Here is a 14,044-nt window from a genome sequence, read left to right on the forward strand (position 1 = left end):
ATCACAAGAAGGTTTTAACCCGAATCTTTCTTACCCCAATTTAAGCCCATTACTTCTTGTCCTATCTGCAAGAAGTGAGGAGGACTGATTATTCCTTTCCTCTTTACAGCAGTTCTTCACATTTTTGAGGATTGTTTTCTTGACACAGACACTTCTCTGCACCAAAAGCACAGTCTGAGAAGAGGTTTATCTCTCCATCGCTGAAACCAGCATACTTTTGGCTATAATGTGCACTGGCGGCACTTCTACTGTAAATTCACTTACAAAATGAACTGAAAACTGAAATGAAACCTCATTGAAAAGCTCACATTATGGGAATTTATATTCCCTTTTTACTGTCCCTTAAAATACAAACAAAACTATTTTTTGACTTATGTGTAATTGAAATAAAAATAAGCAGACACAGCTTTGCCAAGCACCAGTGCTGAATACTCATCATTTAGGACCCTAGAAATTATCATCTGGGCTTAAAAACAATAAAATTTCAGCAATGCATATGAAGCTCTTCATAACTGCCATCTGGGCTAGGTTCTCTGAGAGCCTGAGTTGGGCTTCTACTCACCTCAGTCAACTATTCATACACCAGAAAATTAGATGTCTTATCCATCTGCTGTGGGCTAACTGGTATGGAAAAGCCAACACATCTATTTAAGGTGGCATAAATGATTCCCTGGAAATGTTTGTCTTTCTCCTAAGAGAGTGCCTAGGCATTAAAGGCTTTTTGAACACTAAATCTTATCAGAGTTGGTTATATTTTCATATTTATTCTCAGTATAGCAGCATCCTCTCTGTTGGTACGCTTGCTTGATTCAGACAAAAGCTGAGATCATCACATCGCATCTTCAAGGCCTTTAATAAAGACAACATACATCAAAATACCCACGACAAACTCACCAGCAGATTAACAACTTCTACAGGAAGCTGTATTTCTGACTACTTTAGAGTAATATAGACTAAAATAACCCCATGTTGACTTCAATTGCACTGTAACTGCTTTCCAAATGCCACTGACTCAGGGATATGTTCCTGCTGAGGAGCAACCTGACAGGGTATTTTGGCTTCTGCAGGCACCTTCTTCTTACTGCACATTTTTCAGAGCTACAACTTTTCTAACCTGAAGCTGCCTACATTTCAGAAGAGAACAGGCTGTGTATCTGCTTGATTGATACCCAACCTTTTGGTTGACTTCTGGGAGCGAGCCTTTCTTTGTGAGGTACTGAGTTAGCGTATGCTGCTGGCTCCCAGGTGTGGTGGGCAAGCTCAGCATACATTTAAAGGCGTCTCTTCTACAGGCTTCTGAGGCCAGAGAATTTTGAGGCCAGAGGTTCAAGCCAAGGTCCTTGCATTGGGACATAAGTGAAAACCTGCATAGAGAAAAAGGAGAGATAGTTCCCACCCACCTCCGCTGATGGGAGCTGAGGAAATAATGAACTAAGCTCAAAAATTACGACTTTGATGATAGTTGAGTATAGGAAACAGGGCACATCATACAGACAAATCCTTCCCCTAGTATTCTGTTTTGGAAAATGGCAACCTACTACTTCTGAGGTTACAGTCAGGTGGCTGTATTTACTTATCATCAGTGAACATACCTACATTAACTTGTTTTCTTGCTTTTTGAGCCAATTTAGATCATATTTTCTGATGTGTACAATATTGCTGGCCCCTTATGGAGCCCCTTACATCCCATCCTAAGTGCCAAAGTGCTCAATTTTGACCAAAATGGCACTCAATGACCTTTAAATCTCCCCTTGCTTTCATCAGCTCAAGTAGTATGGTGCACTTGTCCTCTTAATGAAGTTAAAATGACAACAAGAGACTCTTACAGTGAAGTGATAGAGCTCTGGCAGTTGCTGTTAGTGAAAGGCTCTTAAAATATGTCGAGTCGCTCCAAACTAAAACCATGTTTGAGCATAGCAATCTGCTCTTGTGCTTTCCACAGTGGTAAAATTAGTCAGATCAATTATATTTTTCTTCTCAACAGATTTCCTTGCTCCAAAACCAAGCTGAGAAGTCTTCTTGTGCCATGTATTCATATATATAAAGCATATATAAACTTGTGCCACATATATATATATTAAACAGGGGAGATTCAAATCAGATATTAGGAAGAAATTCTTTACTATGAGGGTGGTGAGGCACTGGAACAGGTTGCCCAAGGAAGTTGTGAATGCCCCGTCCCAGGCAGTGTTCAAGGCCAGGCTGGACAGAGCCTTGGGCAACATGGTCTAGTGGAAGGCGTCCCCTGCCTGTGGCAGGGGGGTTGGAACTGGATGACCTTTAAGGTCCCTTCCAACCCAAACCACTCTATTATTCTATATGTTTATATTAAATACACAAATACATATACACATATATACATACACATATACATAAATATATATATGGCATTGGGTCATATTTCTTTATACTGTGTTATCAGGATGCAGGATGAAAAAGTGAGCATGAAATGGTTCAAAAGGTACTGCTTGGATTCAAGATTTCCCCGTTTTATCAGGAAAAGTCCACTGGGGGAGCTGCTGTAGGATAAGGGGGACGACAACAGTTGTGCTAAGCTGTGGGTCTATGAGGCAGGCCAAAACAGCTCCTTGGCTGTGGGTTTTTGAGGCATGGCTGATAGTTTACTACATCAAGTAGAAATAAAATAACCAGCTTTGATTTTCTTGCTTGATGCATACACTGCGCCCTTTGAAATCCAACCCAAACAAATGAAAAGCTTTGGATGTATTGCCATTTAATAATTGCCTCCTGCTCAGTGAGGAGCAAAGCTTTTTCTTCCCTTTCTTCCCTCTCCTCCACAACAAATTCTCACTAGGATTTTTTTTTTCCACTACAGACAGCAAACATAATTACACAACAGATCAGAACAGCTTACATTATGCCCTTTATAGAAACCTGCCTTACCTCAGAGGCATATTAGCATTTCTTATGGGTTTAAGGGGTGAGGGATTAATTACAGATTTTCAAAATATGCCTAATTACATATTTACTGGCGGAATAAATAATTCACATTTCATAACTCGCCATGAAATGACTGGTTTCTTTTGAAGATTAAAAATTTGAGGCTTGAGGAATGTTAAAGTTCAAACCCTGAATAAAGGCTCCTAATCCTTTATAGATCGGCATTTTACTCACATGAAAAATACAGCAGAAAGTTGTTCTTTCACCTGAATGACTTGTAGACCCCTTGAAATTTCTCACTTGGCAATCTATCAAACAAAACAAGCAAAACATTAGAAATGTGATTTGTTCATTTACTTCAGCACTTCGGTAGATCATGTAGGATCTTGGGAAGCACCTAAATGACTTGAGAGCATGAGTTTCCCTGCCTCTTGGATTCTGCACAGGGCAGAGGTGGGACCAGCAGCAACTCTCGGTACAGCACAGTGTGGGCAGTGGCTGGTACCCTCCTCCTGAGGCTGGCGTGGGGGCTGCTGCTCTGCCGTGCGTGGCAGTGGCAACCGGGGACTCCTCTCATGCTTGCAAGCGAGCGTGCCTTTAAACGCTTCATGGCATTAGGTCATTTGGAAGCATAAATCAACTTGCCCCTTTCCTGACCTGCCCTAACATACAGCCAGCGGTTTCCTCCGTTATACTTTATTTTAGCCAGAGTTAGCAAGAAGAATATCCCTTTGGCATTTAGGGAATATACAAATTACTATAGAAGAGCAAATAATTGCTTTGAGTGTTTTATAAAAAAACAACCCCAAAGCTGCCTTCAACAGCAAAAGTGCCACATTCAGTAACTACGGACACCATAGGAAAGAAAGAAGAAAAGGTAGACCCCACATGCCATTACAACTGGTCTTGATTTGGGTTTTGGTAGACTTACAAAGGAGTAGGTTGGAGAATCAGGATCAGTATTGCTTCTGTGTACAGGTACATGACAGGCAAAATCTATCTGTGCCAGCCCTAGTATGTCATGGAAAATGGAAAGGGCAGGAGAATCACTTAGATGAAAAAAGCAGTAGGACATGGAGAGCAAGGGACCTGGCTAAGTCACCCCTTGGTCGCCCTATCATAGGGCAGCTGCCTAAGGGACACACAGAAAAGACTTCTCCTGGACAGCTCATGCTTTCCCCTGCCTAGTTCTCCAGCTTTGAGAAGATCCTTAAAACAAAGCCAATATAGCTTTTAAAAATATACAGGGAATAATAATAGGATATAGCAATAGAATCTACCTATATAACTATCAACATTCCCAGAAAGCAAGGAAATAAACACCAATTTATAGCACAGCCATACTTGTCATTAGCTCATAGATGGAAGTCCATGTGTTTTGGACAGGTGTGTGAAAATAGTAACCTGCTCTTCAGCATTTTAGTTCTTCAAAACAAGAGCTAGGTATGCAGAAGAACATAAATACAACAGATGCTTGGTGAGACTCTAGTCCCAGTTCAGCCTTTTCCTTTTGTGACACCTCATGTAAGTGACTTAACCTTTCTATGCCACACTTCTCTTGAAATGCTTTCCATCTTATAAGCTAAAATTATTGTGTACAGACTGGTTATTAATTTAATTGAAGCATGTGGAAAAGTGGAAACCTACGCTTGTAATCAATTTGGGAATACAAATGTCACTTTCATTCTGGAACAAAGGGTCTACTTTTTCTTATACTTTACACATTTTTCAGTAGTTTAAAATCTAAAGGTCTATGGAAAAAAATGTTTGGGTTTTTTTTTTTTTCCTTTTAGAATAATGCCTTACTTTCAGTCCTGCTTTCAATCATAATTTCCATATCAATGTATACTTTAAAACAGGAGAAGATATTCTGGGGAAAGCACCGATAAGATTGGTTCAACCAATGACTCCACTGTAAAATATTGTCTATCAAAATGCTCAGCTTTCCCTGACAAAAGCTCACACATTTGATCAATCAACTGCAGCTTTTTCTTTTATTAATAATTGCATATCAGCAATATTTAAGTGTCAAAACATAATTTAAGCTCTAAAATCATTTAAAGCAGGCAAAATACTCCACAGTGATGGCATCACCAAATGGGAGAACGCAGTCAGTAGTATGAGGTGGTAGATGAGGGGCAGGTGAGCATCCTTAGCCATAACTACAAGCAGTGAACACCATAGGACAGATTTATACATGTACTGCAAGCCATTTAAAAAGTCTTCTCCCTCTCTCGCCCACACGATATTAATTACCTGCACCAGCTTGTACTAATTCATTTTCTTTACACCTCAGTAAAGGAAGATAGTGGTTGAAATAAGTAGTGTCAAGTCACAGTGTAAAGAACCTTATAGATACTCCAAAATTGCATTTTTGGGGCAGGGGGGTGGAGCGAGGAGAGAAAGAATAACACCTATAAGTTATGCTTCCAACCCAGTTTCATTCACTGAGTCATGTAAATAAATATCCAGCCAGTTTGGTCCCCATCCCACAGCCTCGGCACAGCAGCTCTAATTACTCATCTATAAACAATGCAGACAAGCCATCGCTCAACGCCACGCTACGCCTCATGGCCACACGCTTTGCATCCTACCTGGGTAAATATTAAAATGAATATAATCTACTATATTTTAAGGGTAAAGTTATCTGCAAAGCCCAGTGATTCATGAGCTCTCCGAATGTACATAAAGTGCTTTAGTGAAAGCATTTCCTAAGGGCCTGATCCAGTCATGCTTCTCAAACCCTCCGCAGCTGTCTAGACTGGAACAGAAAGGTCATTCAGCCACTGAAGGCCAATCCATCACTCCCATTAAAAAAGAAAATACCTAAACTGCTCCAAAGGTTCAATTTGTGGATCTGATGGGGAGATACTGAAAGAACAGCCAAGGTCCCCTTCCCCAGGGGGACGACGGCCAACACAAAGCCCATACCCTCCCTAGGGCTTGTTTCGAGGATCTGAGCAGGAAGCCAGGGGATCCCAAGAAAATTCCTGCCTTGAAGCACATCTCTTGTCATCCTCTTCTTTTTAACATGCTAGTGCTGCAATGCAAGGAGCTGCTGTGCTCTTTTACACTAGGACTTTTCTCCCCTTAGCACCGGGAGGCTCGTGTATGCAAAATTCAGAGTTTATGTTATGTCTCAAGACAGGAAAAGTCAATGCTCATCCCAAAAGACTCTCCCCCAACCTATAACTTTAAGATGGAGGATTCCCGTTTCTCCAGGTTACACATGGCCCCTTCACTGCTCCAACCCCATTGACACATCTGCCATAGGAGAGCCTCAAGGTGATATTGGAGATGGGTGCTGCTGTCTCCTCCATCGGGAGATGGAGATATGCAGGTCACCATTGGGCTGCAGTGAAATGCTCACCAGACAGGGAAGCATACATCCCTCTACCATCCCTTCAGCAATGGTACATCGAGCTATAAAATATCCCTATATCTGGGGGATTCACTGCATGCAGACTTGGTGGGTGACTTCAGCCTCATCAAGCTTGGGCAACAGGGGCAGAAGGAGCCTCCACAGGGGCCAGCTGGGAAAGCCCAATAAGACATTGCACAGCTGATGAGAATGGGGCATCTTCTCACGTTGAGTGCAACAGCTCAGTGAACTAGTATGGGCCAGCAGCGAAAGGGGCTGCATATCCCAGCCCCAGTGTGCTCTCTCCCTCCCCAAATTAGGGAAGAGCACAAAGAAGCCGGCACAGAGAATGACAGTGCTGCTTGAAAAATGTATTCCAGCTGCTCTCCTTAAACTGCAAGCTACAGCCCAGTTGTTTGTGATCACAGTTTTAAAGAGGCATTTCTGGGGTCCAATAGGACCTGCCTCCTCCAGACGTGGACATGGTGGGGAAAAAAAAAAGGAGAGAAGGGGAAAAGAAAAGGCAACGTCCTCCTGGATCTCATCTTTTCCGTCCGGATTTCAACCACCAGAACCATTACCAAATAAAATGTCAACTTTTTTCCCCTGTTCATTAACCTTTGATGCTTATTGTACAGCCAGTTTCAGTGCTCACAGGGGACTCAGGAGGCTCAAATCACAGCATTCATTTTACTCAGGGCTTAGGTACAACTTGAACCACACTCCAGAAAGGAGGGAGGGGAAGGGAGGGAAAAGGCTATTAGCCCAATCCTGCCTCTTCAGCGCTTCACATGTTTAATAAAGATTGAATTTAGAGAGGGGGGGAACCCCCAACTTAGTAATAATTCCCTTCACAAGTTCTACTATAATTAAAAAATAGAGGCAAGGTCATGACGAGTGCTATTGAAAATAACAGACAGACCTGTAATTATAGCAGGGCCAGCTAAACCAAGGGTTAAAGGTCCCTTAATACTCTGTCAGCATTTCCACTATAACCCCTCAGTTTCAGGGGTTTACAGCTCGCACATAAATATTCGCTGCAGGCCAAAAATGGCCCTTCGTGGGGTCAGTAAAAGGAGGTAAATTTTATTTACATATTTATAAAAAATGGCCTGGCGCTGCAGAAGCAGCATGTTCCTCACCAGCACCACAAGTGCAATTCATGGGGACGAGGAGGGAGAGCCAAAAGTACCGACCATGAGAGTGTATGGGGTGGGTGGAGGAGCTAGAAATACATTTTACCCAGAGCAAATGGCTCCAAATCCACAGAAACCCTGTACAGCGGCAACGATCTGCAAATACAGTATATATTATAAGCTGAATCCTTAAATAATAAGGCCGTATTCCTACCATGAATTATACAGATAATCACTCCCACTGTTCAGCCAAGCATGCACATAAGTCTTTGGAAGATGAAAACCTACGGCCTTGCTAGCATATTGGTTTAACTTAAATCAGTACTTTAATTGATTTATTTAAGCCAGTGCCAAACCCGGTGTGACTCCCTGATTTCTGCCAAAGAGTAGCTTATTTCCGTTTAGTTTAAAAAAGCATATCTCAATTCTTTTTCCAAAGCATTCCTTCCTCCCCTTTTCCTATCTCTCTATTTATGTGACCCTGAGCTGACATTAGTTCAGTGCTTAACGATTAGAAGAGGTAAACTGGCTCTGAACTATTCCAGGGTTCCTTTCCTTGAGGGACTGAGCCACTACCAGTGGTCCATAGTTGGAGTAACCACTTGTACCCCCTAAATACAGCTGCTTACAGGTTGGGGAACCTAAGCTACTGCTGCCACCCCTGCAAATCCTATTTTCTTTTCTTTAAAAGTCTTCTAAAAGGCTTCTGCTCCTCAGGAAAAAAAAACCCCAAACTAGTGCGTCACAAACTCAAATTAACATCATTCAGAAGGCTCAGAAAATCACACCAGCAAACAAAAAGAGTCCTGACTTATGGAAAAAAACACAACACAAACCCTTCTTTCATACTGGCATGATATATAAGCCAGCCTCCCAACTTCTGGGAGGTTATCTCACCATTTTCCAATGCCTGCCATTAGCAATCAAAATTAAGCCAGTTTGATTTGCAGTGAGAGTTTCTCCACTGCCGGCCGTCCAACTGGACTGCCTGTCTCACGTGGCCATGCATCACTCCGGCTCTTCAGTCGTGGCTTCAGACTCCGTTAAAGGGAATGGTGGCAGAAAAGTGAGAGCACTAAATGATCTTACATCTCGTGAAATTCATTTCCTAGAGTTTTTTGATGGTCCAGAAGTGAAGAGAGAGAAAAACTGAGCTAAAATGATTAACCAGGCAAACCCTTCCAGAAACTATTCTGTTCATGTGTACCTAAAAATGTCACAAAATAATACATTTCTTTTCCTCACTAACTTCAGCATATTTTTCAATGTGATCCTAGAGGGGCTTGAGTTTCTTTCAAGTGAAATTATATTGAGGATATATAACTTTTTTTTTTAAGTTTCTACAAAATATTTATTGTGTAAGACCCAGAAGATAAAAAAGATGCAACTGTTTTTCTTGGTTTGTTTTGAGGTTATTTACTTAGGACTAAGCACCTCATTTTTCTTGTGTACAAAAAGTAATTATGCAGTCAAAAGAATTATGGCCCACATACTTCAAAACATATGAAAAATGTAAAACTTTATTACATACATTAATTTCTAACAAAGGACGTCTCCAGCATCAGTGTAACTGGTATAAGGCAGATAACTGATGTATGGTATATTCGTTGATGTTCCTCCCAAATGGGTTTTATAAAGGCAAACAAACAAATAAACAATTTCTTTCGTTATGTCTCTCTCTCTTGTATAAATTTCATCAGCCTCGTACAGGGGACTGTGGGCTTAGGGGAGGGGGTTGGCTGTGGATTTATTATTTTATTTTTTTATTAAGCTAAAATATTCCGCTCAAGCAATCTGTTCACCACGCTTTTCTTTTATTATCCTTCTATCTCCTGCACTTCCCAAACCAGGCAAACCAGCTCCTGCCTGTACCACTGGCTGGGCTAAACCCAGCTTCCCTGCCATGGGCAGCTCCACTGCATCCCCACTTTAGGAAGGGCTGCAGAACCAGGATTGCTCCTGACATCCCAGTCAAGCATCTTTCTATGTGCATTTGGAGCGGAGGTCTGTGGAGTACTGTTATTTTTCTTCTCCCTTTCCCCCCTAGTTCAATTTCTGTGAGTGGGGCAAGCTCATTCCTACTAAATCAGCTGGGCTGAGAGGCCAAGGCAGGAGTTGTAAAACCGAAGTTCACAGCATCCTTATCTTTAGCTGAGCCACTTTAACTTTCTAACTATACATCTGGGTACCATATCCAAGAGGAAAAGGACGGCCATTTAAAATGTCAAGAATAACTGCCATCAGTTCTCCTCAGCACCTCTCTTGAAGAAACAAAACAAAACTGAAGTGTGAAAGACAGATTCAAGGTAGTCTTCTCATTTTAAACGAATGAAAAAAGTGAAACCTGATTTTTTAATATTAAGACTATGACCTAATCAGAGACCTAATCTCCTTCCAATACATGTGTTTATTTGTTCCTGCCTTTTCAATGCCGTATCTATATACGAATACGTAAAGTTTTCATGATTAGGCAAACCTTCGGCTCCATTGATAGATGTGACATAATACCAGAAATCTAGAGGAAAAAAGATTCACGACATCCAACAAATAATACACCCAGGTAAATACTGGAAGCTTCTATTTCAGTCATGCAGAGTTACTGCACTAATTCAACCAAACACAAACTCCTGCATCCTGATTTAAGTACAGTCCCCGTTCAGCACAGATGATTTCAGTATTTTACAGTGCCTTGTCAGGGTTTAAGGGCTTTAAGAAGAAGCTTGGCAGCTTCCCTCAGAGAAGGCAGCTCTGCTTATGTCACGCTTCTGGTCTGCTCTTGCCAATTCTGGGCACCAAATGGGAAAGCTGCCGGGATGGTGTTGCTAAGGCTTAAGATCTAACATTAATAATGATGAGGCAGTGCATTTGTGTCCCAGTTCTCATTTACAGGGCCTGGGCTCAGCCAGGTGTATGGAAGTCTTCAAAAAGCACAGAAATCCCCGAATAAAGTTCTGGGTTTAACCTCTCTAAATTTGGCGGAAGTTTGAACTTGGTGTAACCTTGAGGCCCATCTTTAACTGAAGTGCAGTATTTTGGGAACTCGGGACAAAGGGGAGGGAAAGACCTATTTCAAGTTATACCTAAACCCATGAGAATCAAAGCAACCCAGACAGCTGACAGCTTTAGAGCCAGCAAGTCTCCCCCGGCCCCTGAGCTTTCTTAGGCTTCTTGCTACCTTTAAAATCTGAAGCCACAAGTCTATTCTTTTGCACCCTCATAAGTCCTCTCTCCCTCCTCCCAATACCCACGAAAAAGCTTTCAGTGTTTCAAACATACTCATCACAGGTATCATGAGAAAAGCGGACCACTGGCAGCTCTCAATGGCTTGCTTGTTTTTGGGCTGAAATCTATCCACTTCCATTTCAGGCGTCCATCGGCTGAGCCACCATTTGACATGCCTGGCCCCAACAATCACAGGGGCTTGGCGGGTTAAAAATGCTAGGATTTCATTTTATTGCAGGGATATTATTCATTCTTGGGAAGGTTCAAAAGTACATGCGTCAACTTATGTCATCAGGGTCAAACAAAGTGGCATGCAGAATCATAGCCAGATTGCATTGGTGGAGGGGTCTGGAGGCAGAGCCAAGAGTAAGGAGAAAGAAAAATGTTTTTTTGGATGTACTCTGGATCGCTTCATCCTTCGGCAAGAGGAGAAAGGCAGGAGGTAAAGGATTCCCTCTGAGCACGTTGCCCTGAACAGCGTGAACTGAAATCGAGTTGTGCAGATTTCACTAAGATTTCCACTGCTCCTTGCCCAGCGACATGCCTATGGGTAAGACCATCAAACAACAATGCCTCCTCAATTGCCAAAACGTGCCTCCAACATATACCAGCAAGCCCACAAGTACACACACACTCACACAATAATAGCATTAGATGCCATTAACAGGCTTTAGCCTTGTTTCTTTTCAGTGGAAAAACTATTTGACATCCCTCAAGCCCAGGCTCAGCACTGCTTGACCCTTTCCCTTCCCTGCCTACATTAAAAGAACAACTAAATAACTGCACACAGAGTGAGCCAGCCCCTCCTCGCTCCAGGTGTCTGTATTTTACTTAGGGCCCCAAGCTTGATTCAGCTCATACAGTTTCTGACAAGCTTCAGCTGGCCCTCGTCACCAGACAGGCAGATCAATTAACAGAGGGATTTTTCTTCCCTAGCTCTCTTCCTGGACCTTTAACCCCTTGTGTGTCCTAATGCTCTACGAAAGAAGGGCAGAAAGCAAGTGCTGGAGAAAAAGAATTGCCATTTAAAGCTTTGCTTTTTCCTCCAAAACCCCCCGTGCTTTTGCTTTTTCTACCTATCTGAGAACCTCACCTTTCTTGTAAAGACAATTCTGCTTGACCAAAACTCCACATTTTTTCCCACCAGAACTGAAAATTTTGAAATTTCCTCTCTTTCTCTTCTTTCTTAAAAAAAAAAAAAAAAATATATTTTGCTAGCAAAAGGGATGAAGTTTAATGTTTTCGTTGGGGTGGAGAATTCTTTTCCACTAGTTCATTTTTCTTTCTCTTTTTCCACTGCACCAATTTTTCCAAATTGCCACATGGAAAGGATAAATTCTGGCTAAAGAGTCTAAACCCAAGTCTGTAGCTGACGCTGTGCAAGCTTTCTTGAAAAGTTATCAGAACACAAACGACATTTCATGGATGGGAAAGAACGAAAAAGGGGTAGAAGAGACCAAGGTAAAAAAAGTGTATGTTCAAAACCTACAAAATAGAAAACAAACGAAATCAATTCAAACTGGAAAAAAGCATAGATGGTTACAAATTGCCCTATGAATGAGAAACAACGTCAACATTGACCATTTTAGTTTGCAATTTAATTATACCTCCATTCGTCTTTGGTGAGAGCGTACAAGAGATCGTGTCAATGGCATGAGAAGCTCCTGCAGCAACAGCAAAACATAATAAATAAATTTAATTGCTAGTGATAATAATTAGACATTTCTGTGAAAAACAGTTCCCAGAACTACTGAAAACTATCAAGGAAAATAAATGTTATGGCTACTACAGGCAAATATATTTATACATATTAAACAGTGATAATTAATTTAAAACTGTTGAGCAGTTTTTATTATTTTTACTTTTTGGAAAAAAAACCAAAACCAAACCAAACCAAAAAACCAAAACTCCTTTTACAACTCCTCAGGACATGCTGCTACTCGTACAAGCGGATTCTGCCCATCACTTTACTACCAATGTAGTACCACAGCAATGATGACAATGATAATTAACGATAAATAATAAACACCATGCAACCTGCTGATCTCGGAATGCTGCAGCAATGCTATACAAAACAACAAATCTAAATGTGAAACACAAATGTTGCTCTTCCTGTAAACAGCCTTCACCTGGTGAAATACATCTCAGCATTAGCACACATCATTTTATCAGGCAGACAAGAGTTTTAAGTCTTCCTTGCTAGACATGATGGTTTCCCAGTATCTCTTCTCTGAACCCAGGTATTATGCACTTTCTCAGGACAGTGTAGCAAGAAAACCGAGGATGAAAAATCCCCCACTGAAGTGGGCATGACAGATGTGGAGTGCAGGGCAGAGTTAAGGGTATCGCTTCTTCTCTGTGGTTTATAGTGCATGGTTTTCTGAGCAAGGAAGGAGGGGAAGGGCAGCTGGTAATCTTTCACTCTATACGGGGAATCCTTATCAAGGATTTGGGAACTGAGCATTATTTCTCGGATGGGTGGGTGCCGTTTAATGTTTTCAACGCTTGTTAGAAAACACAAAGTTGCTGCTGACACAGGCAGTGGTAAATAACGACAGCAGGTCACTGATGCACAAAGGAAACAATAAGCCAGGGGAAGTGTAAAATGATAACTTTGGGTAAACAGGTTGTAGAGAATAGTTACAGAATGGGAGGATGGTCTCCTGGAAAGAAATGGCTCCAGAAAGAACATGGCAGGATGTTGGATATTCAGCTACACATTAGCTCTGTAGCTGGAAGGGTAACTTCAGTCCTTAGGATATGTAAACAGGGGGATATAGCCTAGAAGCCCGAGGTACTATTATCTTTGTCTGTGGCACTAGTGTGACCACTAATGGAATAGTGAATCCAGTTCTGGTGCCTATGTTTCAAGAGGTTGTTGATAAATTAGAGAGAAGAGCCAAGGGAATGGCTAAAGGACTAGAAAACACTGTGAGGATTAGAAAACAATTGTGAGAGGCTCAAGAAGCTCAGACTGTTTAGCTTAATAGAGAAAAGGTTAAGGAGTGACTTGACCACAGTATACAAGAACCTTCACAGGAAACAGAAATTTGATGGAGAGCTCTTCAGTTTAACAAAGACGTACGTAAACCAAGATCTAATGTCAGGAGGTCTTCGAAGCTGGAAGAATTCATGCCAGAAATTAAGGGGAAGTTTTTAACTGTGCGAGCACTTAGCAATGGGAGCAGTTTGCTGAATATTGTGGTGGCTTCACCATCAAGATATTTTAACATCAGCTTTGGAAGGTCTGTTGAAAGATACAGCATCATGTAAAACTGTCCAGGAGTCCTGTGGCCTTTACTAGGCAGAAAGGCAAACTAGGTAATGGCATGGATTCTTCTGCCTTCAGTATCCAACAATTTATAATCTATCCATTATGTCTAAACATTCACAGCTATCTTCACAGATGTGTAACAGTGTGTCT

General features: G+C 41.6%; 1 long non-coding RNA gene across 2 annotated transcripts in view; it reads right to left on the bottom strand.

The window, feature by feature from the left end:
* The window catches only part of LOC115609863, a 47,532-nt gene that overhangs the window by 6,126 nt on the left and 27,362 nt on the right, over positions 1-14,044 (bottom strand). Inside the window, exon 3 of one of the 2 annotated variants that reach the window (XR_003992017.1) lies at positions 3,168-3,209. This is a non-coding gene — a long non-coding RNA (uncharacterized LOC115609863). Of the gene's footprint in view, positions 1-3,135; positions 3,210-14,044 lie in introns of both variants that reach the window. The other variant, XR_003992016.1, reaches the window with a different exon arrangement.

The sequence above is a fragment of the Strigops habroptila genome, chromosome 6 (genome assembly GCF_004027225.2).
Source record: "Strigops habroptila isolate Jane chromosome 6, bStrHab1.2.pri, whole genome shotgun sequence".
Taxonomy (NCBI): Eukaryota; Metazoa; Chordata; class Aves; order Psittaciformes; family Psittacidae; genus Strigops; species Strigops habroptila.